This window comes from Schistocerca cancellata, chromosome 8 (genome assembly GCF_023864275.1).
Source record: "Schistocerca cancellata isolate TAMUIC-IGC-003103 chromosome 8, iqSchCanc2.1, whole genome shotgun sequence".
Lineage (NCBI taxonomy): Eukaryota > Metazoa > Arthropoda > Insecta > Orthoptera > Acrididae > Schistocerca > Schistocerca cancellata.
This window is the reverse complement of record NC_064633.1, coordinates 507939718-507962684: the sequence shown is the minus strand read 5'-3', so window position 1 is coordinate 507962684 and position 22967 is coordinate 507939718.

Below are 22967 nucleotides of genomic sequence, written 5' to 3'. Positions count from 1 at the left end.
TTGCAGCGTTATGTCCTTATGGAATGATGTGTTGGATAAGTGTGTTACTCTGGTAAACATTCTGAGGAAACAAGACAGAGATCCAATATGGGAGGAGGTTGTGGAGATTTGGATAGAGAGACAGTGCAGTATGAAATTCTGTTTAAAAGAGAAACGATGAGAATTAGCTAAGGGTTTCCTGCACCCTGATGAAGTCAATAAATTATTGTGGCCTACATATCTGAGTTACGCACAGTTTGGTGCAAGAAAATGTTGTGACAAACTTTGAGAAACATTTTCCTATGCATGAAGTATTAGGTTCTTCCAAGCCATAACAGAAGGCAAACTAACATCAGTGACATGCACTTTTATTTCCTAATATTCTGCCGAGATTGAGAGAAATTGCCACAAATCTGTTTTTTCCTCTCCCAACAACTATTCAAGGATATATGCATGTTTTAATTGCTATTGACTTCAAACTTTGTCTCACTCACAACGTTAGGGATAGCTATAAGTTAATCTGTTGTGTGAACGTTTCTGTGTCATTTGCTACGAATTGATGGTACTGTAGACAAAACTATTTTTCATTCCGGTTCACAAATCAGGTTGGTAGTCAGTAAATTTGTGTTGCACAGTTGGAAGACGCAAACAGTTTACTTCTCATCTTACCAACAAGCATCTAGTCTCTCTTTGCATGTCATGAAGTGTGTGTACTGTCGGTGATGTGACGGATCGTGGAACTGATAATTACACATATTAGACAAAGTGAAAAATTAGTTAGTCAATGGCTTGACATTATTCTTTGCAATTTGTGTTGGTCTATTTAGCGTGCAATGTATGGTAAACCTTAATGACATTAAAGGATGGACACTGAAAACCCAAAGGTCAAAGGAAGTGTCATTTTCATATATGAAACCGTTATGTGAGTAATTATGTAGGGAAGTGCAGTGAGACTATTTTGTATAACCTAAAATATTGTATTTGCTTGAATTTTTATTAGTTTTTCTGGCTGAGAATTGATGTGTGATTCAGTTTCAGTATATCAACATTTTTCTTATAATTCGTACTATGTATAGAGAAAAGAAGATTCCATAGGACTGAAGTCATGAGAGTAATGAGGGATGTAGACTACATGTTGATGAACAGATGCCAATCCAGAGAGATAACAAGATGTGCGTCACAGTTATAGTGGAGAATATATCTTTTATATGATGTTTAAAAGCAACTTAATATCAGATAACAGTGCTGTCAAAATAATCTATTATTGATGTAGACAGATGACTTGTTAGAGTAATTATAATCACATGCATGTTGTCTTCTTTCACTTAATTTACTGTGATCAGTATTTTATGCCATGCTGTGTAAGATAATTTATTAATCAGCTGCTTTTTGCCATCGTTAATGTCATCTGATTGTTTCAGGAGATGCGAATGTATCTAGATATGAAGCAGATCTGCAGGAGATGATGAAACACAAGAGGAGACAATAACTGTACTTGTGGGTCCCATATCTTGTTGACATTATGGGATAACTCTAGTTTGGTAAAGGTGCTAGGTGGTGTTGGATGTAGTTAGTAAAGTAGTTCTTTCTACCAATGTGATGTGAGTCAAAACCGTGTCTTTCTGTGTAATATTTCGTTATGTATTCGTAAGAATTAATTTAGAAATGGACATTGGAACCATTGAAATTCCATGAAAATTTTTATAGAAATGTCACAGTCATCTGAAAAATTGTACACAATGATGTTATTATGTTAAAAATTCTTGAATTAATTTGAGGAGCCTTCGAACACTGTTCCTTTATTAATCCTTACTTATCAGGCTAATAGTGTCATTTGTACATTTTTCTGTGACATATTTCAGTTGCCACAACAAACCTATAATATAGTTTGTGACTTTTTTTCTCTTACATGGAAAGGAGTATGAAGCATATTCTCCATAAACAGCTAAAAACCAACATTTGCTTATGCAGTGTAACAAACGATTTAGCAGAATATAGTTCCCTAATATGAATCTGATTTCCAATACTATTACATAAAACTTCAAAACGCAAAATAAAATGAGCTGATGATTTCTACTTCTGCTGCTTGTCACCAACAGGTAAAGGGGAAAATGAGCAATTGGTAAATGAACAGATGTGTAAATGGGTAAATAGGTTAATGGGTAATGCGTAAATTGTAAAACGGAAGTGGATAACAGGTAATGGGTAATAACCCATTACCCATTACCTGTTATCTACTTCCGTTTTACAATTTACGCATTACCCATTAACCTATTTACCCATTTACACATCTGTCCATTTACCAATTGCTTGAATTATAGTCCCGATCTTCAAGAAAGGGGATAAAAGGAGATGTGAGAACTACAGAGGAATCACCCTGCTATGCCACTGTGGAAAAATCTATGAAAAGATCCTGGAGAAGAGAATAAGAAGCAGTATTGAAAGTAGACTGCAAGAGGAGCAGTACGGTTTCAGACCGGGAAGATCAACAACGGACCTCATATTTGCGGTAAGGCAACTGCAGGAGAGGCACTATGAGTACGGGAAGGAGTTAATCATGGCCTTTTTGGATAATGAGAAGGCGTATGACAGTATCTGTAGGGACAAGCTCTGGGATGTGCTGAACGCAAAAGGGATAGATGAAGAGATAACACGAAAAGTCAGTAAAATGTATGAGGGAAGTGAGAGTTGTGTGAAAGTGTGGAGGGAACGTACTGCATGGTTCAAGCTGGAAATTGGGCTGCGACATGGAAGTGCACTTTCGCCTTTATTGTTTATTATTGTTATGGATGAAATCCTACAGCAAGTATCAGATGCAATTGGAGATCATAAAATGAAAGCAGAGCTTTTTGCCGATGACCTGATGTTATGGGGAAATTGCGAGAAGGAGGTGCAAGAGCAGTTAGATGCATGGGAGGCAACGGCAGCGCAATATGGAATGCATTTCTCTGCAAATAAAAGTGAAATAATCGTCACAACAAGGAAGAAGAATAGGCCAAATGTGGATATAACTTGTGGAGGGGAAAAACTACAAGTGGTAGAGAACTTCAAGTACCTGGGAAGCGTGATTGAAAGTAAGGGGGGAAACGCAATGGAAATAAATGAAAGGTGCAGAAAAGCAGGGCAGTTCTACAAATGCTTTAGGGGGCTTATTTGGAGCAAGGAGTTGCCACAGAAATCCAAGGGAATTATATACCGAACCTACTTTGTCCCCATATTGACGTACGGAAGTGAGACATGGGTAATGCACGAAAACGACAAAAGTAGAATACAGGCTAGTGAAATGAAGTTCCAGAGGAGCAAGTTGGGTGCAACAAGACGAGACAGATTGCGAAATGTGTATGTGAGGGAAAGACTAAAGGAGGAACCAGTACAGGACAGGATAGAAAAATCAAGACTGCAGTGGTATGGACACATGAAGAGAATGGATGAGGGAAGAATTCCAAAGAGGATGTTTGATCTGCAACTGTAGGGGAAGCGGCCCAGAGGAAGACCAAGGGATAGATGGGTGAAGGGAGTGAAGGAATGTGTGATGAGAAGAGGAGAGAACTGGACGAAGGTGGAAAAGGGGGAATGGTGGAAAGACAGAACACGATGGAGAGGCTTATGTTCCCGACAGACCCAGCCAGTGGCTGGAAACTGTCCAAGATGATGATGGTAATGGGTTATAGGGAGTAATGGGTAATGGGTTTTGCGCAATGGTAAATGTTAAATCGTAAATGGTAAATGATTAACTGGGTTTGGTAATTTAAATGGTAACTGGCAAATGGTAAATGGGTAATGGGCACAGTAAATGAGCCACAGTAAACAGGTTATGATTAACATGTACTATTTAACTGTTTAACAGTTCATCTATAGTCCTGTGTGAGCATTGGTATAAACTAAGGCGTTTGTTTGCAGGCATTTCAGATCTTGATAGAGCATTCTGGTAGTTAACATGCCTGTAAATACTACTGGGCATAAGAGTAGAATTAAGAATCAAACGGTCGCATCTCAGCTTAATACATGTATGAAACAGTTGTTGCTTGAAGGAAAGAAAGTTGAAGAACTGTGCTGGAAACAGTTTTTAGAACAGTTTATCAACCACTACAGACATTTGAGAGCTATCCTGAAACGAGAAGACGGTCCTAGGTGAAGAAGATGAAGCCAAAGGAAGCAATGTATTTATGAAAGTAGAATGCAAAGATATTGGAGAAGGACAAGTAGGACGATAAGGAGGAGAAGATGATGCTGATGAACACGATGGGAAGGTGGTAGTGATGACAATGAAGGAAAGTCACGAGAGAAAGTTATAGCAGAGACACAAAGAAAACTAGCAGCATCATATTTCGTTGAACCAACAGACAAAATACATGATACTGTATTCGACCTGACGTTTGAACCAATATCAAAAGCTTACACTTTTCGTGTTTCACTGGTTGATGTGGATGGTGATAATTTACACAGGAACGATAGGATTTTATAGCCTTTTGTTTACAATAAAACCTCCTGAAGAACTTACATAACATGAGACATTCAAAACAATGGTAAAAAGCTACCAATGCTCGTAAGCAAGATATCGCCTTCGGACTATCAAATTGAACGATACATTATAAACGTTTTCATATTAGAAAACCTGCATTAGATTAAAATAATGGATAATTATTGAGAGATGTATACGTACATATCAATATGGGAGATAACGAAAATTTTGACCCACTCTAGCTGTGTCTAATGTTGTTTACAAAATGTCTCTCGAGGTTTTTAGAGGAGAAGATGCAATTCAAGAAATATGCACTCAACTCTATGTCAAACTTATTTCTCTCAGATTGAATGAAGGAGAGCAATTCTGAAGAAAGAAGTCAGACTGAGGCAATAATGAAGAATACTTTAAAGTCGGGGATAAGAACGTATTTATGGAAATAGAAGGTGAAGCTATTGGAGAATGAGTATGAAGAGGAAGTTGATGATTATGAAGAAGAGGATGATGAAGAAGATGAGGGATATTACGATGAGAAAGATGATGTTCATTATTGGAAAATGTTCTCCAACATGCAGCCATCAGATATCGACCCTACCTATTGGAATGATCTAAATAAATTTGTTGAGTAATGACTTTTCTTCATATTTGTGGAAATAAATAGCAGTAATTCATGTGATAATGAAACATCTTTTGTTGAAGAGGAAAGTCGAGAAGTGTCGATTACTGATTCATATTTATAATTCTGACGAAAATGAAGCGGATATCATTATTGAAAGTGTAGCATAAAATAGGAAACTGTTTCCCAGATTTTTGAGTCTTTTGGAAACAGCAAAATGTTTTGGCTTGCTGACTGAGCACGTTTTGCTTGTAATAGATTGTCGGAACATATTAGCAACTGCAGCCTCAGCAAAACAGTATATAAATACGAGACAATTAATAGTAAGTAGGTCAATGTTGCTGCTGTTGCTGCTACTGCTACTGCTATTGCTGTTCTCCACGTGTGCATTTTCAAACTAGAAAGAAATGAAAGTCTGTTATGGACCACGGGTACTACTGCCAAAAGCTGCTGCTACTGCTGTTGCTGTTCTCCATGTGTGTATTTTTAAACTAGAAAAAAATTAAAGTCTGATGTCCACCACTAGTACTACTGCTGAAAGATAGTTTTTGATTGTCAATTACCTATTATAATTCAAGATAGGAAGAACTCTTCTGTTCTGCGTTACTGAACCTGAAGCAACTTAAGATAATGCTACAGGCCGATATACAAAAGTTCTTACCTTTTACTGTCTTTTCTTTTACTTCTTTCCTGCTTTATCTCCCTCATACAATGAAATGGTTGTTTCAAAATGAGTTTTATAAATATAAATCTTTGTATGATTATGTTTCCATGTTCTCAATGTGGTTGTTATGTGCGTAATTGTCATTTTCAATTATTCTCATGTATACTTTCTTATGTGTTAACGTGTTATTTGAATTCATTTTCAATGGATACAAAAATATGAAACTGTGGTTTTGTATAAAACAGTAAATCAGTGTAACCAGAATCTTCGAAAGTGTTATGTGAAGTGAAGTGTTTGAGCGATGTGGAATCACATAGATAGGTCGAAAGAGAAGGCATCAAAAAAAAAAAAATCGGGAGCAAGAAGTAGAGAGTGGAACCGATCGTCGTGCCGCCTATGCTGGTTGGTTAATTCGGGGGAAGGACCAAACAGCGAGGTCATAGGTCCCAGCCGCATATGAACTGCCACACATTGTGCTCGTGACCAGTGAAAAATATCAGCGTTTGGACAGTTCTGCATTTATGATCTCGGTGTGTACCACTATTAAACAACTAGTGACTTTATGTGTCGTGTTGCTCATCTGCCAGAACAGGGTTTTGTCTCATTAACCATGAAACTTTCATATGCAGACCGTTAAACTGGGTGCATCTGTAAAGATACTGTTTTAGACTGTAGACTATTTAGTGTGTACCTCGGACTGTGGATTGAAACAGGAAATATGGTAACACATTTTCGTGTCGTATTTTCATACGAGAAAATTAAACTGTAAACGTGCGACATGGTGATCGCCACGCGATTGAAATGAATCAGTAGACAACCGCGCCACAGAAAATTATTTACAGTACATTGAACTTGATTTGCTTTCGTAGTGCGGACAAATATACTGTGAAAAATGCTGCGTCGAGATCGTAAACTATAAATCTGAAAACTGTGGCTTTGTGTGGCTATGTATGAGACATGTTAATGGAAAGTAGCGTGTTTTATTTTCGTCATTGCATGCATATACGCAGAGTGGAAATAAGCCTGTGAACACAGAGCGTACCTGTTACATTCACAACTGGCGCTCACGGTCAAGGAGTCCAGCAAGACGACAAAAGTTGTAGGATTACACGCTCGAGGACAATGGACTAACGACGCGGACGTCTAGGGTTCACTTGTAGCATCAGCCAAGTGGAAGGAACGTTGGCTGAGAGACACGGCAAACTACATTATTTCAATCATTGATGTAAAAACTCTGTATATAGGAAGACAATAGCTTTTCTTGGTCATTCGTTTTCTGTAATCGTATATTGTCATAGCATAATACTGCTTAGGTTTATTTTCAGTAACATTCAGGACAGCAATCAAAACACGGTTCCAGACATTTAGTCATTTTTTCATAACTGTAATAACTTTGCAAACCTATTAATTGCCGACAAAGTCATTTTTGTAAACAATAGTTACTAATATTAATTAGATAAAAATTAAACAGTTTTGGTTGTCTTCATTTTCCTGTAACTGCCAATGTTTCTTTATTTATGTAGTCTATAAGTGTTTACCTACATTTGCTTGGTTTGATGTTCTGCATTTAATCTCGTACGAATAACTGTGCTCTGGTGATGAATTTTACTCCGCTATGCGTCAACCACCATTGCATTAGTAGGTAGAAATATGTCACAGATTGTTTCGTTTGCTGGCCGCGGTGGCCGTGCGGTTCTGGCGCTGCAGTCCGGAACCGCGGGACTGCTACGGTCACAGGTTCGAATACTGCCTCGGGCATGGGTGTGTGTGATGTCCTTAGGTTAGTTAGGTTTAAGTAGTTCTAAGTTCTAGGGGACTTAAGACCTAAGATGTTGAGTCCCATAGTGCTCAGAGCCATTTGAACCATTTTTTTGTTTTGTTTGTTTAGGAGAATATTATATCAGAGGTAATCTATTGGATTTTGGTAGTTAATTGCAGGTGTGAATGTATTATTCAGCCAAATTGAAGAAAAGTAGAGCACTCCTGGTTCCAGTTAACTTCAAATTTCCGGGCGCGGTAAATTTAGGGGAGACGGATCGGATTATTGTCAGTCCAAGTAGTTGAACACGATCGGTTCCAGCCCAGTCGAGATTCGAGAGGTGCTGTTTTGGGTGGTAGAGTTACATTTTGTGATAATTAAAGTTTTAAACATGGCCGAGTGGTCAGCGACCATTTACCTGGTTTCGGCACTACTATGAGTGACTCCATCAGAAGTAAAACATTCAAACTGACACGCCACATTTAAAATAAACATCAGGCGATAAAGCTTTAGTCACAAAGCTTTCGAAGTAGAATACGTGGAAGGCAAGCCGCCATGGGCTGCTCACACATGTCGCACTACAGGTAGCTTTCCCTTCAGAAGAGAAAGAGGTATGACCATCTCGTGTCAGCTTAATAGTCGGTGCGATCCTCACTGGTAAGGAAGTGTTTCTCCTAGTATACATGTGTTTACTCATTGTAAATACAATAGATAAACCTTTCAATACAATGGCAGAGTACACATTTCACAGCTTTTTTAACAGGTACGTACATAGTAGAATTAAATTACATATGGCAGAGTTATTAAATATCAGAAGTTACAATATTACTCTAAGTCATAATTTGTTTCATTCATAAATGTTTCACAATGGCTTCAAATTTACAGAAAATGTGATGAACAACTCAACAGGAAACATAATTCTAACCGGAATCTGTACCATAGTCATCTGCACATATTTTTCAAGTAGTAACTATTTCAGAGTGTTCCTTGCAAACAAATTTGTTACACTTTTTGCATGTTGAACTGTATTTTGTGTCCTTCAATCAGGGGCAAATGGAGTATCTGCCTCGCTTTCTCTTCAGATTGTCGGGTGTTACGTCTGGATGTCCATTGTCTAACAGATCATCAAATCCACACCGTTTGATACTGCTGATAATATCCTTGTTCCTTGCTTGTGGTAAACTCAAACGTGGTCCCACTTGGGGCTTTGCTATTTCTTTGGCCAACTTCATTAGAAAAACACGTCTCTCTGTTTTTTCAACAGCAACACAGAAGTCTGCAGGCATTGAGTGCAGCTAGATCGACAAGATCATAAAATACTGCTAATGGCCAACGTTTTGTACCCTTTTTCACAGAATAGTAAGAGCTCATTTGATCTAGCGTATCAACACCTGATTTTGTTGAGTTGTAATACAACAATACTTCTGGTTTTCGTTTCAAGTTGTTTTCTTTGGGCACTTCAAATGATTGATGTTGTGTTGACAGGAGTAGCACAGCCTCATTTCTTTGTGGAACATACGAAACTAATGGGGTTTTACCACTGTATGCAAATCTGGTAGTGCATTCTTCCCTAGTTTTCAAAGGTAAAAACTCTTTTGGGACTTCTTTTCTTGTAGAACGTAGAGTACCTACAAGTGTCAACTTCATTTTCAACAATTCTTGGCCTAGGTCATAGCTCGTGAAAAAATTGTCAATGGTAATATTCCTACCACTGCCAGCCAGATGACGCACTAAATCTAAGACCACTCTCTTGCCTTGATTCACTTCTCTCACATCACCACTCCTTCCAGTGTACATTTGAAGATTTGTCAGATAACCATGTTCACAGTCTACTGCACACCATATCTTGATGCCATACTTTCCTGGCTTTGAAGGAATGTAGACCTTGAAACTGCACCGTCCTCTGTATATGCAAAGATGTTCATCAACAGTAATGTTGCTGGAAGGTATAAATGATGTTTGACATTGCACGGCAAACAAATCAAATATTTCCTGAACAGCTTCAGCCTTATTTCCAGTCCTCTCTTTCCTTTCAAGTCTTGTGATGCGGTCGTCAAAACGAAGTGAACGCAGAATGTCCTGATATCGCCTCCTCGACATAGTAGCACGGAATAGAGGAGTGCCATATTCAGAATCCCAAAATTCGTCAATAGGTTTCCCCGGCTCTTCTGTACGCCATACAGAATCAGCAAGCCTAAAAATGAAAGAAGCTCGCATCTGTCTGTATCACGCCAGTCGACTAATTTTCCAGACACTTTCAATTCATTTCCTCGTTGATTTGTGAACTGAACTATTATATCCAGCAATTCATTAGTAATAAACTGCCTGAAACAGTCAACAGCTGAGCTAACACTAACTGTACTAGGAATACCCGCTGAAAATCGTTGTATGTTGTGGATTGGAAATCTATGAATTGATGGTTCTTTTGTACTCCATGCAATATCCCGACCCCTGCTTACCAGTACTGCACTTTCATCTACTCCACTGTCATCATTTTCAGCAAGAATATCATTTTCTTGTAATTCATGTAAACAAATTTCATCACTTTGGTCTACCTGTGTCTCTGTTCCATCATCTTCGGCGTCACTACCTTCTGAATCACTACTGCTACGAAGTAAGTCTTCCATAGCTTGTTCTACACTATAGCCAGGAGCAAAACGTATTCCATCCATGCTGAAATTACACTGCAACAACAAACGTACAACAAACGTACAAACGAACTTCCAGTTTGAGGTTAGTTCTGAGTAACACCTGAATAACACCTGAATTCAGTGTTACCACCTCAAAATACATAAGAAAGAGATTGATAGTTGATAATCTATACATTCTATGAATGTTACATATAATCTATCTGGGGTCATAATTGACCCCAACAGTAGTTTTTGTTAATTATTGATTTAAATGTTGCGTCAAGCGCTCTAAAAATTTTTGTGAGAGAACTACAATACTATGTGGTAAAAGTCATAAAATTCTGGATTTTTACAAGAAATAGAAATATTATTTTATCCATAGTAAAGATGATTGGGGTCACCTATGACCCCAGAGTGAGTCCTAGGGTTAATAACATCAGAAATCCGATATATCGCTACTTAAAAATATCATTATCAGCCTTGGGCATATCGACAAATGTATCGATATATCGATGGGAAAAGTACCAGCTTATACAAATATCGGCAGCACATTGTAAATATACAGCCGGTTTTAGATCTTTATATTAAAGTATTGATTTACTATTGGATATTCTGTCCATCAACAAGCTAAATGCTTGCTTATCCCCCTTAGTGCAAAAACTAAATGGAGAACGATGTACGAGTACGTTCACGCTTGGCTAAAACCAATTTGCTAACAATCGTAACTACATGTAATTGGCACAACGAAAGGTATCCGTTGGGTCTGTCGTTAGATTTAGTCATGTATCGGATTTGTCCGGAACACTTCATGTGTTAAACAGAAGTTTTTTTTTTTTAATTTCTGCCAACGCCAGCGAACTAGTAGCTGCAGTATCAAAATGGCATGGTGAAGTTAAGCGTTGCAATTCTGTTGGTAGTGCAGAGGGCATTTCCCCTCACGTGTCTCCATATCTTGCCGTTTAGAATTTTGTCAATCATTTTCAGCAACTGTTTTAGAAGAATAGAAGAAATAGCACACTAATTACGTTAAAATGTTTTTTAATGCAACTGGTGTGCTATTTCTTCACATCGGAAATCTTGTTGTTCTATTCACACCGCAACCTCGCAATGTAATCGGATTTCTTCTCTGTGCCACCTATATTCCTTTCACACAGTCAAAGAGAAAGACTGGGTCTGAAGAAAGCTCAAAAAGTAGAAAGACTTTCACAGAGTGAATGCAATATTGTGTTATACTACAATTTCAGAATAACAATTTCAAATGTTTACCGAAAATTAAAAAATGTACTATAAAATAAAAATATCGCGCATGATATATCAATTTGGATAATGCAATCGGTATAGCTGTCGAAAAACGATGCCAATATATAACGACACTTCTTGGAATATATGTCGATATATAGATGCTCTATCAACGTCCCTACTGCGGAGATGTGTGCGGACACACAGACGGTGGAACTGTTTAGCACATGACCATCCAAATGGATCGACGGGCTACCAACATTGTCTCCCCAAGGACCTTTCAGCGAACGTTGTTGTGTGTGGGCCTTCACAGCACGCCACGTACATAGTACATGCACCCATTATGACGACGAAATCTGGAATTTGTACGCTAATACCGCAACTAGATGTGCACTAAGTGGCAGCAGATGGCCTTTCAGATGAATGACGTTACATGCTTCGTCAGACTAAAGGCAAGCACACTGAAACAATAGTTGGATGGCCCCAGAGTGGAGAAAGGAGCATATGGCCCAGGAAATGTTTTCATGGCTTGCCCTAGAGATCTCGTCATTCTCGGAGGCACATTGGGGGAACACAAGTACGCCTCAATCCTTGCGAAACATGTCCACCGATACATAAAGTTTGTTTTTCTTTAGCACTATTGCATCCACCATCTGTACAATGCAGCGTTTCACACACCTCGTAGTGTACATACATGGCTCAGAGAGCATTTGGAAGAGGTTTGTAACGCCGGAATGCCGAAAATGCATATTTTCGTAACGAGGCATGCATATTATATTACACCGATCTGAGAATCAAATGCACTGGATATCAGCAAGAAAAGACTTGTCGGAGCAAGTATAACGCCGAGGCAGCGATTATTTTGCTTGATACATGCCTGCCTGCTGTTCACGTGACACTAAACAAGACGAGGGAAACAATTAATTTGAGACTCAATTACAGCTTTGTACATATCCAAAAGGAACCTAATGTTATTTAACGCAGTTAGTTCATGAGCGCACGCGAATAGTAAAAGGTTGTGAAAACACACTTGACCTCTTAGCAAGAAATAATCCTGAGTTAATAACGAGCATCAAAACAGATACAGGGATTGGTGAACACAGGGTTGTCGTAGCGAGACTGAATACTGTAACCCCCAAATCCTCCAAAAATAAACGAAAAATATACCTATTCATAAAAGCAGATAAAAATTCACTTGACGCCTTCCCGAGAGACAATCTCCACTCCTTCCAAATTAATAATATAAGTATAGACCAGATTTGGCATGAATTCAAAGAAATAGTATCGGCATCAATTGAGAGATTTATAGGAAATAAAATAACAAACAACGGAGCTGATCCTACTTGGTACACAAAACGGGTTAGAAGAGTGTTGCAGAAACAACGAAACAAACATGCCAAATTTAAAGAGACACAAAAATCCCCAAGTTTGGCCCCCTTTTACAGAAGCTCGAAATTTAGCGCGGACTTCAAAGCGAGATGCTTATAACAGTTTCTGTCTCGAAAACTGGATACAAAGAGATTCTTGTCGTATGTGTAGTATGTTAGCGGCAAGAAACAATCAATGCGTTCTCTGCGCGATAGCAATGGTGATACTATCGAAGACAATGCTGCCAAAGCAGAATTACTAAACACAGTCTTTCGAAATGCCTTCACAAAAGAAGACGAAGTAAATATTCCAGAATTCGAATCAAGAACAGCTGCCAACATGAGTAACGTACACTAGTGGCATTGAAATTCCTACACCACGAAGATGAAGTGCTACAGACGCGAAATTTAACCGACGATTAGCTTCTCATAGCATTCACACAAGGTTGGCGCCGATGGCGACACCTACAACGTGCTGACATGAGGAAAGTTTCCAACCGATTTCTCATACACAAACAGCAGTTGACCGGCGTTGCCTGGTGAAACGTTGTTGTGATGCCTCGTGTAAGGAGGAGAAATGCGTACCATCACGTTTCCGACTTTGATAAAGGTCGCATTGTAGCCTATCACGATTGCGGTTTATCGTATCGCGACATTGCTGCTCGCGTTGATCGAGATCCAATGACTGGTAAGAGAATATGGAATCGGTGGGTTCAGGAGGGTAATACGGAATGCCGTGCTGGATCCCAACGGCCCCGTATCACTAGCAGTCGAGATGACAGGCATCTTATCCGCATGGCTGTAACGGATCGTGCAGTCACGTCTCGATCCCTGACTCAACAGATGGGGACGTTTGCCAGACAACAACCATCTGCACGAACAGTTCGACGACGTTTGCAGCAGCGTGGACTATCAATTCGGAGACCATGGCTGCGGTTACCGTTGACGCTGCATCACAAACAGGAGCGCCTGCAATGGTGTACTCAACGGCAAACCTGGGTGCACGAATGGCAGAACGTCATTTTTTCGGATGAATCCAAGTTCTGTTTTCAGACTCATGATGGTCGCATCCGTGTTTGTCGACATCTCGGTGAACGCACATTGGAAGCGTGTACTCGTCATCGCCATACTGGCATATATCCGGCGTGATGGTATGGGGTACCATTGGTTACACGTCTCGGTCACCTCTTGTTCGCATTGAAGGCATTTTGAACAGTGGACGTTACATTTAAGATGTTACGACCTGTGGTTCTACCCTTGATTCGATCCCTGCGAAACCCTACATTTCAGCAGGATAATGCACGACCGCATGTTGCAGGTCCTGTACAGGCCTTTCTAGATACAGAAAATGTTCGACTGCTGCCCTGGCCTGCACATTCTCCAGATCTCTCACCAACTGAAAACGTCTGGTCAATGGTGGCCGAGCAACTGGCTCGTCACAATACGCCAGTCACTACTCTTTATGAACTGTGGTATCGTGTTGAAGCTGCATGGGCAACTGTACCTTTACACGCCATCCAAGCTCTGTTTGACTCAATGCCCAGGTGTATCGAGGCCGTTATTACGGCGAGAGGTGGTTGTTCCGGGTACTGATTTCACAGGATCTATGCACCCAAATTGCGTGAAAACGTAATCACATGTCAGTTCTAGTATAATATATTTGTCCAATGAATACCCGTTTATCATCTGCATTTTTTCTTGGTGTAGCAATTTTAATGTCCAGTAGTGTAGAATGGTTTAAATGGCTCTGAGCACTATGGGACTTAACAGCTGTGGTTATCAGTCCCCTAGACCTTAGAACTACTTAAACCTAACTAACCTAAGGACATCCCACACATCCATACCCGATGCAGAATTCGAACCTGCGACCTTATCGGTCGCGCGGTTCCAGACTGAAGCGCCTAGAACCGCTCGGCCACACAGGCCGGCAGTAGTGTAGAAGTAAATATCCTCGTAATAGTGAAGCAACTTAAATCACTTAGTAAAGGCAAGTCTTCTGGTACAGGTTTGCTTTCAGAGTATGTTGATGCAGTAGCTTCATAATTAACATTCGTATAACACCGTTCGCTCGACGAAAGATACGTATGCAAAGACTGGAAAGTAGCACAGGTCACACCAATATTCAAGAAATTTAGTAGGAGTAAGCCACTTAATTATAGGGCCATATAAAAAAAGAATGGCTCGAACGGCTCTCAGCACTATGGGACTTAAAAACTGAGGTCATCAGTCCCCTAGCACTTAGAACTACTTAAACCTAACTAACCTAACGACATCACACACATCCATGCCCGAGGCATGATTGGAACCTGCGACCGTAGCGGTCGCGTGGTCCAGCCAGACTGACGCGCCTAGAACCGCTCGGCCACACCCGCTGCCCGCATATCATTAACGTCGATATGCAGCAGGATTCTGGAACATATATTGTGTTCGAACATTATGAATCACCTCGAAGAAGACGCTCTATTGACACACAGTCATCATGGGTTTAGAAAACATTGTTCTTGTGGAACACAACTAGCTCTTTATTCGCCTGAAGTGCTGAGTGCTATTGACAAGTGATTTCAAATGGTTCAAATGGCTCTGAGCACTATGGGACTTAACATCTGTGGTCATAAGTCCCCTAGAACTTAGAACTACTTAAACCTAACTAACCTAAGGACATCACACACATCCTTGCCCGAGGCAGGATTCGAACCTGCGACCGTAGTGGTCACGCGGTTCCAGACTGAAGTGCCTAGAACCGCACGGCCACAACGGCTGGCCACAAGTGATTTCAGATCGATTTCACGTTTCTGGATTTCCGGAAGGCTTTAGACACTGTACCACACAAGCGGCTTGTAGTGAAACTGTGTGCCTATGGAATGTCGTCTCAGTTATGTGACTGGATTTGTGATTTTCTGTCATAGAGGTCACAGTTCGTAGTAACTGACGGAAAGTCATCGAGTAAAACAGAAGTGATTTCTGGCGTTCCCCAAGGTCGTGTTACAGGCCCTTTGCTGTTCCTTATCTATATATACGTTTTGGGAGACAACCTGAGCAGCTGTCTTAGGTTGTTTGCAGATGACGCTGTCGTGTGTCGACTAATAAAGTCATCATAACATCAAAATAAATTGTAAAACGATTTAGTAAGGAATCTGAATGGTGCGAAAATTGACAGTTGACTCGAAGTAACGAAAAGTGTGAGGTCATCCAGATGAGTGCTAAAATGAATTTGTTAAACTTCGGTTACACGATAAATCATTCAAATCTAAAGATCGTAAATTCAACTAAATACCTAGGAATAACAGTTACGAACAACTTAAATTGGAAGGATCACACACAGAAAATGTTGTGGGGAAGGCTAACCAAAGACTGCGTTTTATTGGCAGGACACTTAGAAACTATTACAGATATACTAAGGAGACACCCTACACTACACTTGTCCGTCCTCTTTTAGAATACTGCTGCCCGGTGTGGTATCCTTACCAGATAGGACTGACGGAGTGCATAGAAAAAGTTCAAATAAGGGCAGCACGTTTTGTATTAACGAGAAATACGGGAAAGAGTGAACTGAAATGATACAGGAATTGGGCTGTACATAGTTAAAAGAAAGGCGTTTTTCGTTGGGACGGAATCTTCTCACGAAATTCCAATCGCCAACTTTCTCCTCCGTATGAGAAAATTTTTTGTTGACTCCGACCTACATTGGAAGGAACGATCACCACGATAAAATAAGGGAAATCAGAGCGCGTATGGAAAGATATACCGTGTGATCAAAAAGTCAGTATAAATTTAAAAACTGAATAAATCACGGAATAATGTAAATAGAGAGGTACAAATTAACACTAGCTTGGAATGACATGGGGTTTTATTAGAACCCAAAAAATACAAACGTTCATAAAATGTCCGACAGATGGCGCTTCATCTGATCAGAATAGCAATAATTAGCATAACAAAGTAAGACAAAGCAAAGTTGACGTTCTTTACTGGAAATGCTCAATATGTCCATCGTCATTCGTCAACAATAGCTGTAGTCAAGTAATAATGTTGTAAACAGCACTGTAAAGCATGTCCGGAGTTATGGTGAGGCGTTGGCGTCGGATGTTGTATTTCAGCATCCCTAGGGATGTCGGTCGATCACGATACACTTGAGACTTCAGGTAACCGCAAAGTCAATAATCGCACGGACTGAGGTCTGGGGACCTGGGAGGCCAAGCACGACGAAAGTGGCGGCTGAGCACACGATCATCACCAAACGACGCGCGCAAGAGATCATTCACGCGTCTAGCAATATGGGGTGGAGCGCTATCCTGCATAAACATCGTACGTTCCAGCAGGCGTTTATCATACAGGCTGGGGATGATGCGATTCGGTAACATATCGGCGTATCTCTCACCCGTCACGGTAGCAGTTTTGCTGTCCAGCGCCATCTGTCGGACGTTTTGTGAACTTTGTTTTTTTCGGTTCTAATAAAACCTCATGTCATTCCAAGCATGTGTGGCAATTTTTACCTCTCTATCTACATTATTCCGTAGTTTATTAAGTTTTCAAATTTGTACTGACTTTTTGATCACCCTGTATGTGTTTGTTCTTTCCGCGAGCTATACGAGATTGAAACAATAGAGAATAGTGAAGGCGGTTCGATGAACCCTCTGCCAGGCACTTAAGTGTGATTTGAAGAGTATCCATGTAGATGTAGATGTATTTTTATATAAATAATTCTCAGTACACGTGCTAAAGAACTCAGAGCGTTCGGATACGTTTTGCACCTTATAGAATACTTATAAATACTGCAAGTAACAACCTCTATGTGATTTTGGGATAAATACTTTTGAATATAGAGGAAAAAAAACATAGCGTTCAGACACGTTTGAGCTCTTTGTAAAGTATTTTGAAATACTGAAATCTACCCGATAACGTAATTTTCTTGATAAATACTTTTTACGGTGGTAAAAAAAATCTGAGCCTTCAGATACTTTTTAGCATTTTGTGAAGCATCTTGAAGTAGTGCGAATTACAAACTTAATGTAAATTTTTGTGTAAGTACTTTAAATAGGATGCAAAAAATCAGTGTATTCGGATACATTTGAGCAGCCTATAAATGACTTTCAGCTACGAATTACAAATTTTCCGTATTTTTTGGATAGTATGCTTTGGAATAGGGCGTAAAAATTCATAGCGTTTACATACTTTTTCTGAAATACTGTACGTTATAACCTCTAAGTAATTTTTTGGTAAATACGTGCACAGAAAATTCAGAGGGTTGTGATACTTCTGAGCGTTTTTTTGATTGTTGAAATGCTGTAGTATAATTGAATATGACGCGTAGTGTGTGTGTGTGTGTGTGTACTTATAAAACTTGTTGATAAATAACACTGTGGGGAATATTTTGGTTAAGTGGATGTGATTGCATGTAAAAACTTTCCCATTATCGCTATCTTGGTCTGTCATTGGCTGAAAAGTATTTCACGCCGTTGACCTTTAATTCCTTAAATTTATCTCCATCTGGCAACATTAATTTTTAAATTTATCGGTGTCCGTTATCTTGATGATGTCATTGTGATTCCGTAGTGACATCATAGTGTACGAGGCTTTGTACATCACAAATGTAAGAAAATTAAAACTTTTGGACTACGTGGACAAAGTTCACACAGTTGTACTACTTCCCTGGCAGTATTGTTTAGAGAAATCAGTTACAATGAAAATTTGAGTCAGAGCTGGAACGATGTCCACGTAGCCCAATTGTTGAGACGAGTGCTCGCTATAAGTAAGACATCTCGATCTGATTCAAATTTTCAAATGTCTCGACGAATTCACTAATGAAATATTTTTACCTGCGATACAGTTCATGCAGTAAGCTTGAATGTACTGCATTTTCATTTATTTTAGGGTGTTTGTTATTGTTCGGCACAATGATATCAATACATTACTTAACTTTTGCCGTTTAATGACATACCATCTTTGAGGGTAATTACTTGCAGTAAGGGATCGAATGTGGAACATTACTTTGGAGAGCTGAAAATTTATTTGTCAGAACTGTTAGCGCAGTTGGATACATCTGATAGTAGTTAAGGACATTGTCTTGTTTCTTCTTTCATAGAAATTCCAGTTCGAAATTGTCGAGCAGATTCCAGTTCTTAGTCCAGGCTGTTCGGATTACGTAAAAAACGTGCGAAGATAACACTACAGTATAATACAGTCTTTCTTCGTTTCTCCTGTGTCCTTTGGTTTATTTTTCCTTTTCTTCTACTTTATTTTATTCGTACACCGGGAGATTTATTTCGGGATAGGTTTTGAAACATTGTTTATTTGTGCAACATTGTTTCTGTTTGCGTCATGGAGTCACTATTAATGTTGTTACGTGTTCGAACGTAAATTAAAATGTTACTGATAATTATTTTCCACGAACCGAATAATCCGAGTGAGAATTTTGTATGAAATTGTAAATGTAAACAATCAGAATATCTGAAAATGTACTCTTAATCGATATGTGTTATCATCATATCGATGTATCATATCGATAGGTCGACGGGGAAAAACACCAATAAAGAATACGAAGCGTGAACAGAAGGTGATCGTCGTGGTTCGTGAGTGCAAGTGTGCTGTGTTCATATCTGATGTTACGTAAACAGTTTCATGGGTGACACACTTTTATAGTATTCGGAGTGTACCGTGCTCATCGGCCGTTGCTCCTCATTCGGCACTGTTACTCGGCACTTTGATCTTAAAAATATGCTGTACGGATCGCCAAGCCACGTGAATGCTATATGTATACGATTTTCATTGTAGACAGCACCGATCGTTTAGTGCATACCCAAGCCGTCAAATTTAACTGGAAACATGGGAATGAGATTTCTCGTCATGAACTAATAACCAGCACGTTAATCTTTAATGTACGTTGACTACTGATGACAATAGGGACTGCTTGACGTGCACCACGCATTGTTATATCACATTACACATCGAATGGGATACTATAAATTCAGAACTGTGTCTATGGTTCAAATGGTTCAAATGGCTCTGAGCACTATGCGACTCAGCTTCTGAGGTCATCAGTCACCTAGAACTTAGAACTAATTAAACCTAACTAACCTAATGATATCACACACATCCATGCCCAAGGCAGGATTCGAACCTGCGACCGTAGCGGTCGTTCGGCTCCAGACTGTAGCGCCTAGAACTGCACGGCCACTCCGGCCGGCAACTGTGTCTATGAACGGGTAACAAATGTTATGAGGCCGGGATACGTCATGGACAAATCGACTGAAGCGTCTTATCTATGTCGCTGAATCGAGCGGATTCTACAAACATCGCGTGTTCTTGCTGCATTCTCAAAGAGCAGCTGCGGCCAAGAGGATCAACAAGACTGCTTTAATTACTGGTCTGCATCCTCTAGTGTTTTTTTTGTTAAAAAACGCGGGCGTTGACGACACACCAACAGTATCAGTTAAATGGAGACTGAGATTGAAGAATTGATAAGAAAGTCAACTGTTACTATAAATGACGTTGTAAAGAATTTTTGTAGAAGCCATGTTTAAGATTGGTTGTCACTGGTGTTCAGGCCTCTGTAAAATATGACACTGAACTGCCTTTTCAGAAAAATTCAGAAGTATAACTGAAATTAGTTTCGTTCATTATACAACTTTTTACTGCAGACGTTATAATTTTGCAAACTCGTTAACTACCGCCACTGACCCCATTGTTTCAGATACCTGCTATTTCACTCTAAGGGAAGAAATAACGCGACGGTCAATGTCTTGTCCTTTTGCAACCAGGTGTTGTGCTTAACTGCCCTGCTTGTCAGAGCTTCTGGGTCTCCTGAAGGATATCGTGGCAAATTATGTCCAATGGGCGAGTTACTCTTGTTAAAATCCCTAGATGGTAGGAGGGCCCCGCCCATAGTTGCCCAAACATTCTCATTTGGGGAGAAGTCCGGCGTCCTTGCTGAGCAAGGTAGCGTTTGGGAAGCACGAAGAGACTCCTTGTGTGCGGGCTTCCCCTTTCTTGCGGAGATATAAGCCCAGGATGACTTGCTGTGTAGAGCAACAAACGGGGCGTAGAATGTCGTCAACGTAGCGCTGTTATGTAAAGGTTCTGCGGATGACAACCAAAGAAAAATGAAATGAAATGACCCAATTAGACTGTCACTGCTGGTTGTCGGGCCATACGGCCGACACAGTAAGGTTGGTATGCCTCTGGTGTCCGGAGCGTTTCCAGACACACAATCGGTGACCATCGGGGCTCAAAGCGGCACTCGTCACTGAAGAGAATTCTATTCCAGTCAGTGAGATTCCAGGCCTAACGTGCCCGACACCAACGCGTACCTGCTTGTTGGTGTACATAGGTCAATGGAAAGCGGAGTATGGGGCGCAGTGAGCTCAGTCCCCTTTCTGTGAGCCGCTATTATTGGTCCCTGTGCTCACTAAAGCCCCAGTTGCTCACCGGATTGATGACAGTGATGAATCCTGGGCTCAGAGTGCGTCTCTGATGATTGTTGAGTCCTCATGTTCCGTCGTTCTCTATGACGACCACTTCCTTCTTGATGCTGCGTTCGGCCATGAGTCACCGTTCCTGCCAACATCGTTGAATAGTGGCGTAGCTTGTATTCAGATTTCGAGCGATTAGACGATTGCACCAACCGGCTTCTTTGAGCCCAGTTACACGTCCTTCCCCAAATCTTGACATCTGTCTTGATTTTTCATACGCTCTTAATCAATTATGCATTTACATTTGCGTTCAGCGTGTGGCGTTCAGCATTTGCATGGTGTCTTGTTTAGTGGGAATAATCGGTAACTGTTGTCGATTGATGTGCAAGTGTGTGCACTGAGCAATGTCAGCCTGTAAGTCAGTAGATAGCAGCAAGGATGCACAAGCTGTGTGTTTATTGAAGTACTTTGGTAGGGGAAAGTTTTGAGTTTGGTCAATGTTTGAATACTTCTCATGAGCCTTGCCTGCGTTTGTGGGCGTGATATTTAGTTAATCCTGACAAGTGTGAATGATTCTTTGTTTTTTTACATGAAACTTATGAAAGTGAGACATCAAAGGAGACAGATCAGGGTTCCTCCACTTTTATTCGCTGCGCACAGTCATTTCTAGATAGATTAATATTCGAGAAGGTCCTGTCCCGTTCCACGTTTGATCCACTGATTAGCGTAAAGCACGTGTGAGTTACAGAGGCACCTGGCTCAGGTGTCCAACGAGGTCCATCTCCTTGGGGTTTGGCCTGGGAGACTGCGTTTACGTGGTGCAGCCCCAGCCGAACAGGCCGGGCACGTCGTACTGGTACTGCTGGTACCACGTCTTCCTCTCCTGTGGACCGAGAGCACGGCATGTGTTCAGTGGTGTTCGCTGGCGACGATACGCTTCGCACAGTGCACAGTAACTGGACGACTCCACATCACAATCTACACCCTATAACAGTATCTCTAGAATTAAAATCTGTGACAGCGCTTTCGAAATACAGTTACTTTCTACTTTATAATTCTTTCCGAAGTTCTCATATGCGAGGTGTGGCTACAACATAACGTGCTTAATGCTGTCACAGAGTAAGTACGCAGGCGCCAAAGATGAACGACCAATAGCAGTGAAGCGTGAAGCTTATTTTGTTTCACCGGAAAAGTGACAAGTGTAACGACTGAGAAACGAAATGTCGCGATTTCACATGAAACATGGAAAAACTATTACTGGAACCCGTCTTTCACTAAAAAAATAGTTGGCTGAGAAGATTTTACCATATGCGAGTATCTGAACAGTTCAAGCGTTTCCAAGATGGCCGAGAAGACGTTAGAGATAACTCACGCCCTGTGCGTTCTTCGACATGATACAAGATCGAAAAAGCTGGTAAACTGATTCGATCCATTGCTGAAACTGTGGGGATTGACAAATAATGCGAAAGAAAAATTTCACACAACCACTTTAACACGTTAGAAGAGTATGCGAAACTGATTCAGAAAATACGCATGATCGAGCAAAAAGAATCTCGTGAAAATGTTTCTACTGACTCTTTGGATACCCTCTAAAATGATCCTAATTTCTTGGAAAAGTGATAGCATGTGACGAATTTTGAGTTTTCACTTATTAACCATAAACTGAGCGCCAACGAATGCAGTGGAAGGGACCAACTTCACCGAGAGCGAAAACCTGGAATGAGCAAATCAAGATTCAAAGCGATGGTGACTGTTTTTCTCGATATTCATGGAATTACTTATCTTCACTGGGTTTCTAAAGATCAAACTATTAATCGAAAGTACTAGCGTTGAGGTTCTTGCTCAA